Source organism: Actinia tenebrosa, unplaced genomic scaffold (assembly GCF_029948245.1).
Source record: "Actinia tenebrosa isolate PJP-AT-01 unplaced genomic scaffold, QUT_ActTen_1.0 PGA_scaffold5__44_contigs__length_20552954, whole genome shotgun sequence".
NCBI lineage: Eukaryota > Metazoa > Cnidaria > Anthozoa > Actiniaria > Actiniidae > Actinia > Actinia tenebrosa.
This window is the reverse complement of record NW_028292582.1, coordinates 6,121,031-6,130,530: the sequence shown is the minus strand read 5'-3', so window position 1 is coordinate 6,130,530 and position 9,500 is coordinate 6,121,031. Positions and strand designations below refer to the sequence as shown.

At 36.2% G+C, this 9,500-nt stretch overlaps 1 long non-coding RNA gene across 1 annotated transcript; it reads left to right on the top strand.

Annotated features, from left to right (window-relative positions):
- The first annotated feature begins 1,441 nt into the window (after window positions 1-1,441).
- LOC116305145 (uncharacterized) lies at window positions 1,442-8,651 on the top strand. Its single transcript, XR_004198144.2, has 3 exons — window positions 1,442-1,524; window positions 1,605-1,679; window positions 8,100-8,651. It is a non-coding gene; the product is annotated as an uncharacterized LOC116305145 (long non-coding RNA).
- The last annotated feature ends 849 nt before the right edge of the window (window positions 8,652-9,500 follow it).

Here is a 9,500-nt window from a genome sequence, read left to right as displayed (position 1 = left end):
TTATCGACCCTAAATGTGTAATTCTCAACTTTCACATCCCCATAATACTTTGCGTCTTTGGGGGGTTACCAGAGGGTAAAAAACCACTTATTTTGCTAAAGGCTGATCAGACAATGTTGACAATACCTTGTTTGGCATCCAAAAATAAAATGAAGAAGTAAAAAGCAGAAAAAGATAGAAGCTTGAAGACGTTTAAGGTAAATTTTAAACATAAGTCAATACTTTTTCAGGAGAAAACTGCATCATCATGAAATCTGGTAAGCAAAAATCGATGCTAAATTTTTATGCTTTTCGTTTTAGAAGTCCATAATGTAAATGAAAATATTTTAATGAATGAATTGTCAGTTGAGCTAACTCCAGTTTGGTTTCGTTGTTTATAGGGCCGGGAAAAAAAAAAAAAAAGATTCAATAGTTGAGTAATCAAGCTGCTAATAAATTAAGCATATCTATTTTATTACTTTCATTGCGGTAAAAATACTCTTATACAAAAACGTAAAACTCTTACTATGGATAACCATAAGATCGTTAGTGAAAGAAGCATCGATTTTTGCTTACCAGCTTTCATGATGATGCAGTTTTGTCCTGAAAAGTCCGGAAATCTCCAAAATTTCAAGTTAAATGAAAGACATCCATTGTACTTTTCACTAAACCTGATATCGTGTTCAATTTTCTGTAGTTATCTTTCATTTTCGAAAGTAAAACCAACCAAAAAAGCGAAAAAATGTCGACCATAGAAAACTATGTGGAAGGATTTTTCAAGAACAAAACTAGCCCTGTGGGGTGGCTGGTGGTGGGTCGTGTACACGTTACAAAAATCCTGTGCGGGAGAGTAGTAAGGTCGAAATTCGTTCTCGCCCGAGTCCTACGCAAGTAGCAAATTTGACATAACATGCATGGCAGCGAAAATTTTTCTGCACGAAAATTTCACTCATAGGAATCTTGTAGGAAGAGCCAAAAGAGTTTTAAATAAATGAATCCCCCATCGTAGGGATAATTTTGATCAAGTTTTTTGTGGAGTTCGAGGTTGAAAAGACGATGAAATCGTGGTTTAAGGTGAGTTGTTTGTTCAAATATGCATGGCGACTGAAGTACCGACCCTTGTCAGAGTATATATAGATAAGATCAGCATCAGATACCATAGGGAAATTATATAGGAAAACAAAGGCGCGCGAAAAAAAATGTTCTAGTGCATTTTTTATTGATTTTTTTACTCTTTCGCATTACAGAGGACATTATCTTGATCTCGAATTTAAAAAGTAATTAATTATTTAATTTTTCCGATTTTATTTTCACCATTCACTTTAATTTAAATTGGGCTCCCTGTGCAGTCACCAACCAACAAGTATTTCTTCAGATTGCTTCTGACTGTCACCCATGGTTACCTGTGGAACTGACTTATGAGTAGAGCCTGGGAATGAGAAGGACCATCATCCTTCAGTGACATGTCTTGTGCGGATGGCGCGAAGGCACATGTCTACTTCGTTATACTTTCTTTATAGAGAAAGATATGTTCACGTTTTAAAGGTAAGTTCTTATTGTGACGAATGTTAGTGTCAAGAACAATAGCTATAAAGATTAAGAATATTATTTTTATTGTTTTTAAGTGATTTTACGACGAGAACGCGATGCTTTGTGTGGTTGAATTAACCTGAGCTTCACGCACGAGAGGAGGATTCGAGGTAAGATTGTTTAGGGAGAGAAAATTGGCTTTTAATAGAGAAAACAAGATAAAATACTCAGGCTTCGACAATTTAGAGGGCTCAATTTCAACTAGAAGGCGAGCACGAGGGTATACTTCGAGGGTTTTGGATAGTAAACCACTTTACAGAACCTTTCATAATTACGCGACCTCGACAAATTTTGGCGCCAGCACAAAACACGGGAAAATCCGAGCGAATTGATATCAATGCAAAATTGTGATTTATCTCAAATGGATGAGGAGAAATAGAGAGGAAATTCAGATCATACATCAAGTTAAGCAAACATTTAATTGTGTTTAAAATAGATTTATGTTCTATCAAAACTGGACTGGCGTCAGAAAAAACGAAGTGTCTCCGTGTCCGACAGTCGGACAGGGTTACAAAAGAGCTCCGTGTCCGACAGTTAAAAATTTTTTGAAAATATTATGAATTCCATTGAATCTTTTACATTGTAAACATAAGAAGTTTGAAAAGACGGTCCTAATCTTCAACTTGGTTGCCCCGAATCTCGACAAACAACATCCGTAAGCACTCGGCTCTCTATAGCCGAGTCGCAATTTGAGAGGGACTTTTGGCAACCACGGACTGTCGGATAAAATATTCCGTATCCGACAGTAATAGAATTTCCAACTTTACTGGCGTATTCTAACATATACTTTATAATATACCAACTAAAATTAGAGCGGCTTTGTTTACTTACCAACCAAATGTTAAGGTATTAGGATACGTTTACGACCACTATGCGCGCAAACTTAAATAATGCGCTGGCTTTATAGTATAACACAAACAAAGTATACATTTTCTGAAAGCTGAGTAAACATAGTTTATGAAGAAATTTTCAAAATACGGTTTTTTCAATTGTTGTTCACATTATTGCCCTCCAAGCGAAATTTGACCATGCCTCAGTGAAAACGTTAACGGACACATACATTTTAAGCTATGTTTGCGAAAAATGTCTTAACATACTCAGGAGAAAATAAGCTCCAAAAGGGTGTCCCAGATTTTTGATATCTGTTTTATGTCTCTCGTTATTTTTGATCAAAGTTTGGCGATTGCTTTTTGTGTGTTGTTTAGAGTAAAAAGCGTCATAACTTTGGAAAGAAATTTTTGGATCATGAGTTACTTTTTAAACTCTTCAAATTTTAGAAAAATCGAATGAAATCCAAGGGCCTTTTAGCTTTTTGAAGTTGAGGTTTTAGCGGCAAAAAAAAATCGAGAAAAATGCATTTCTTTGTTTGGAGCCAGAAGCTGCAGGGAGCCACGATGGTGTTGGTCAAAACACCTTGAGCCTTCCATTTTGTCATCACTTGTCAAATTATCTGTTGTTCTGGACGATCGCAATGTATGATCTTTTTACGAAGACAAAGGAGCATTTGGACTCAACATTATTGCAAACGATGGGACATTTCCGGTCTTGATAAAATCACTATTTCGATTCGTCTCAAAATTTTGGTTTTTCCAATAAAAAATTGCAAGAAGTTTCACTATAAACATATGAAAGACGAAAGTTTAAAGTTACGAAATTTCAAAAAAAACATTTTCGAGCAAATCGTCATTTTTCGTATCCTAATACCTTAATTGAGAGCTAAGTCGACTTCTTCGTTGTCTGTATTGTCCTCAGACTTATTCTCTTCATTTGTGAGCGAAGTGTTTTGAAGGGAGTAGGAAATTATTTCTTTACTCGTTTGATTTCTTCATTGAAAGTCGAATTGATCTCATTCACGCTTCATTTTCACACCACAGAGCTGACAATTACATAGTGTATCCACGGTAATTTATTCAAGTAAACATTAAAATAGTCAAAATAAGTATGCATGAACGATGGTGAGAAGACTGTCGGACATGAAACTCCATGGATGACAGTCAACAAAACGAAAAAAAAAATACACAGTATTCTCAATAAAAAAATAGACCAACAAGAAAACAGAAAAAGACAACAGTGATTTATTTAAGCCAGATTTAAAATTAAAGAGACGACTCAAAATACTTACTCCGTGCCCGATAATTTTTGACTGATCTTGGTGACCTATCGTTAATTACGTTGTAGGGGTGGGGGGAGGGGGCGGTTTCATTCTAAACTCATTCCAAACTACAAACTAAGGTAAATAGAATTTGTACCCCCCTCTAAAATCGTTTAATGGAAAACATACCCCCCTCTTTCAAAACTACAAATAAAAATTTAATTATTTGAAATAAAGTCACTGTTTATGAAAAGCCTAAAAACTAAAAATGTACCCCCCATTTTTATGGATTTTAAAAAACGCACCCCCTCTATTTCCACCACCCCCAGCGACGATTAAAAGTAATAATTTCTATCTATTAGTCCAGCTAATGTTTTGACAATTTTATAGCAACTTTTCTGAACTTTAGTCGCATAAAAAATAAGATGCAATTTAAAACTACACAGGTAGCCCAACCGAATAAATAGTTTACAATGTGGTATGGAAATCAAGAAAAATTCATTTCCTGACTTGTGAGTTACACGTTGAATTTCACTCGACAAAGGATATCACGCCCATTGCTTCACGATTTGTGCGTTTTCCTTGTGAAACTTAACGTGGAATTCCCTCATAATCTGATGAATTTTCCTATAGAATCGATAACAACTGAAAGTTCTCATAAATTTGAGTTTGTTGGTTGGACATTCTGTATTTCATTGGGAAACTATCCATTGTTGATCAATCATGGAAGGGATCGGTGTGAAGTTCATAGTTGGATAAATTTAAATACGCATATTTTCACAAAACAGCTTGTAAAAGGGAGTTGCATCAAATTTTTAGGATGACAAGTTCCCAGAGTTTAAAGAGTTACAACGCAATTGTTTTTCTTGAATAAAATTAAGACAGGTGTCGACAATGTCCACATAGACCACGCCCACGAGAGTTCACATAGTACCAACACAAATGTTTTTCTTGAATAAAAATAAAGACGTGATTTTTCTTGGGTTTTAAAACTTATTTGAGAAGATGATCGAGCTCAGAAGTTTTCATCGTTATAAATAAAGGTATTTTGTCACTTGTTTGTACTTTCCTTGATCATTGGAACTTGCTCTTGCAACATTGACAAAACCAGTATCTGGACTTTGGTATAGTCTTCAGGGAAGTGCAGAGGAAGTGATGCCAGTTCAAACAGTGATCACAAGCAAGTGATTCTTGGGTATCTTTTATTGTTTTCTTGCATGTGTTACATACCCATGGGCATTCTTTCTTTTTGTTTCGGACGTCTAAGACCTTCATCCATGCCTCTTCATGGAAAAACCTTTCAACACTATAAATATCAATGTGTTGATCGTCATGTACAGTGTCTTGTATCAGTGGAATGTTCGTTTCTACATGAGTGATACCCAACAAATCCATTCCGTTCAATGCTTCTGCAGCCCTTAGTTTACTGTTTGTGAAGCAGTTCAAGATGATGCGATCTTTGTCTTGTGGTTTCATTTTAATAAAAGGTTTAACCCTTTAGGGACCAAATTGTTTTGGAGATTGCATTTTTCACCGATATAGTCTTCCTTATTCAACTTCTAAAAAAATAAATTGAAGAGATAACTATAGAAAAGTATACATATTTTTTATCCCAAATAAATTTGCATTATTATAGTGAACAATACAGACCATAATATCTATCTTGTAAATATTATGGGCTATTTTTTCATGACGTCACAAAAAATCTCAATTTTTCTTTTTTTATTGAGTTCTCATAGTTTCTCACTAAAGAAAAATAGAGTGAAATATTGATTACATGATAAACTTGCGTCTTTACTTGGGTTCAAAAAAAGAAATTTTTTTCCCCAAATGCTGCACTGTATCAAAAAATATGGATTTTTTGTGTCAAGCATACTCGCATAATAATTAGGTGAAAATGTCACAAGTCCCACCTTATGTAAAGAATAATTTTCCGCAAGACAAAAAGCATTCATGTTAACATCCTGTATCAATGTATCAGCAATTGTTCATATTGAATTGTGAAAACGGTTCAATGAGAACACTTTAACATTATGTTACAAGCAAATTTTAGGGGGGAGGGGTGGTGTTGACAAAAGCATGATCCAGGTTTAGCATAATTTAGAAATCATTTTTGAAGAATGTGATAAATAATTATGCAAACAAGGACTATTCTTACATTCGGAAGAGTAAGTAATCTACCTTCAACATTGCTCTGCTTATATCCAATATTCTCTTTTTGTGTGCCAATCCTGCCAGCAATTTCGTTCTTTGTTTACACAAAGAGGTGTATCACCACAGGTCTTGCAGACAATTATTGTTTTGTAGTGGTAGTTTAGTCCCTCTTCATGAGCTTTCTTTGCACAAACAACACAGTCTCTTCTTCTGTTACACACTTAAATTTCATGCTTGTTATCATTCAATCTTGTTTCATCTCTAGCAGATGCTTGCCATACTTTAGGACGTCCAACTTTCTTACGAAATGACCTATTACCCATGAGCTCCCTTGCAATTTCAAGTCGGTACTCTACAAAGTCCTTAGGGGACTGAGAAACCTGCTTCATGATTATAAAAGAATCTAGTAGACAAACCTCTAGCCCATAACCAAAAAGCTTTTTCCAGGCTTTCTTAGATTTTCTGATCACAGAAAAGTTCTTGATAAGCTGGTCTGATAAATCTACCCCTCCCCTGTATTTTTGATAGTCGCAATGGGCAGGTGGACAAGGTACAGCAATTGCTTCACCATTTCTTCCTTTACGCTGTGCATTAGGAAGACTACCATCATCATGTTTGGGAGTGTGAATAGTTGATAAAAGGTAAACTGTCCTCTTATCAAACCAACTCATTGCTAGGAGCCTTTTGTCGCTCATCCTCCATTGGTAATGACCACGTGCGAGATGCCTTTCTTGTCGTTTGGGAATAACAATATCTTGAGGGAACCCTTTTCTTTTGGCCTTTACAGTCCCACAACAATATATATTTGCATCAATCAATTCTGTAAATAAATGTGGATCAGTGTAAAAGTTGTCCATGTATAAATGGTGATTGAATCCTCGTAGTGCAGCTGTCAAATCTCTGACCACTCGTCTAGCCAAATGCTTTTCTGCTGCAGCTTCCTTTCCTAAATAGACTTGAAATTTATAGATGTAGCCAGTTGCTGCTTCTGAGAGCACCCACAGCTTAATTCCCCATTTAGTAGGTTTGCTCTTTATGTATTGTTTGTAAGACAATCTACCTTTATGGGGAACCATTGTCTCGTTGATGGATATATGTTGAGAAAGATTGTACTCTCTTGTAATATTGCTGGAGATAATGTTGAGAAATTCTCTTACTTTGTAAAGCTTATCATAACCATCCCTGCCTCGTGGAATGGCAATCGAATTATCAGCAAGGTGAAAGTACCTTAGTATTTGTAAAAATCTTGTACGTGGCATAACAGAACTAATACTGGCTTGATGGACTAAATAATCTTCTCCCCAGTACATTTTAAGTCTAGGCAATCTTATGATTCCCATCAAAATAAGGATTCCAATAAATGCCTGCATTTCCTCAATGGTGACTGCATGCCATTTACCCTTGTGTTTATTAGGTTCTGTTGCCAGAACAAAATCATGATATCTGTTAGTTTCCCTAACAATCAGTTCCCATATGTTGTCAGTGAATATAACATCAAAATATGCTTTATCATTGTCTTGTTGCTGAGGAACAAACCTTCTTGTAGGTCCTGTACTGTTCTGATTAAAATCTGGACGTCTTGTGTATGTATTATTTTCAGACCAATTGATTCCTGGGTCTGCATTTTGTCCTTGTCTTTGTCCCTGTGCTTGCCTTTGCACACATGCTCCTTGTCCACGTCCTCGGCCACGACTGCGACCACGACCACGACCATGTACATGCCTTTCTTCATCATTTATAGGTTCTCTTTCTCTGTTTTGTGGTTGATTATCTGGTGTTGGGTTAGTAACGTCATCTACAAATATTGAATCGATCGGTTGAAAATCGAAAGCAAACATTTACATGAAACTGAAAAGACAAACAAAAAAAACACAAAATCTTACCTATTTCACTTGATTCAACTGTCAGAGTCTTCTTCAATTGCACTCGACAGATCTTCTTCACTTGAATCATCAATATCGCTTTCTTCTTCGTCCGAAAGCACTCTTTGGAGAACCTCTTGAACTGTGAAATACCTGGCCGCCATTTTTAAAGGGACGACTTCGAAAACGTTCAATTTTTTTGAAAAAACTCGAGATTTTTTCCTTGAAAAACGATTAAAATACTCAAACATGAAAATTCAAACATGGCTTCCAGACTCTGCATAAGTTTAACTAGAGGGGGGTCAATTGATTGCTTATGCTAATTAAAATACTAAAGGTCGCCCAACATCGTACAAATATGTACGATTGGTCCCTAAAGGGTTTAAATAAAGAGCCATCATTTTTCTTTTCCTTTGTTTTAGGGATGCCAATGACTGTTACCTCTGCTCCTTTTGGCCTTCCACGTCTGAGCATTCTTGGTGGCATTTTGATACCTCTAATTTGGCAATGGTTTGTAGCTGTAACTTCACCTTTGTCGTGATCATCAATTTCTTCCAATTCAGATTTCCTGATTTGTTCTTGTGATGTTCCATCCTCACAGCAACATGTACCTACAACTGCATTTTTGGCTTCGTGTTGCTTGTTTTTAACTTGAATTTTCCTTTAATTCTATTCTCCATGAAATCATTTGACTTTGCTCAAAGACAAATATCTATATTGATGGGCGTATACATCTAATTATTACATAAAGAACAGTTCGGGCATTTTTCGTTCAATAGTTCTTGGATATCTACTTTCCTTACTTGCCTCTTAAACATATTAATTGAATTTAATTCCTTGATATCTTTAGGCGGTTTGGACCAGATAACTGGATCTATGTATCTGATACTACATGTATGTTTACCATATGTATAGTTGTGTTTATTCTGGGAATTGTGAAAAAGTGTGAATTTCGAAGATTATATTCTGTTTTATTTGGGTTAAAGAGATCTGCTATGTATTTTGTACCTTGTCTTGTTCTTTCTGATCTACGGTTATTTCCTCTTTGCTTTCTGTTCTTGTTGGTGCAGTGTTTGCCAGATCTTGTTTTTCTCTAGCCTCAGCTTGTTGCGTATCATTCATCGCTTCCATTTCGTCCTCTAGCTGCTCCAGAGTGTCATCATGGAAAGAAATGTACACTTCTTTACCTAACTTCCAGTTTTCGACTATTTTTCCAAGAAGATCTATCCTGGATGAGAACTTTCTCATTCCTGCTTCACTTGCCAAAGAGGCAAGACACTGGGTGATACTCAATGCCTTGCGGAATTTCTGAGCTTGTGTGAGAACTGGTGTTTTCTTTTCTGTTACTATGACAGTGATTTCCGACATGTTGTCATGGAAGGAAATTCTTTTGTTGCAACAGAATCGCGAACCGTGCTCCAAATGCTCCAAAGTCCATCTTTTCTTGCAGAGGGAGGATTCAAACAAAGGAAGATTCAGAACAGTTCTTACTTTGAAGATATGACGGCATGGCAGTCCCATTCGACTATAAGAAGAGCATGTGCATGACAGTGGCGTTGTTCTTAACTTGCCTCCAGTATAGTTGACACCAAAGTTATCGCCACACGTCCTGGTATAGTTGGAGTAATGGGCAACTTTGGAGGCATCAATCTGAGAGCAAACATGGTCAAATGCATACGGTGTTAAAAATAGTGTGTATTGTTTAACTGCTGGCTCATAGCTGTTGTAATTTACAGGGCGACGTGTCAGTGCCATTAGGTAATGATGATTATGCTCGTTTCTAAGGGTTTTAAGGACAAGGAATAACTCCTGGAAGAACTGTA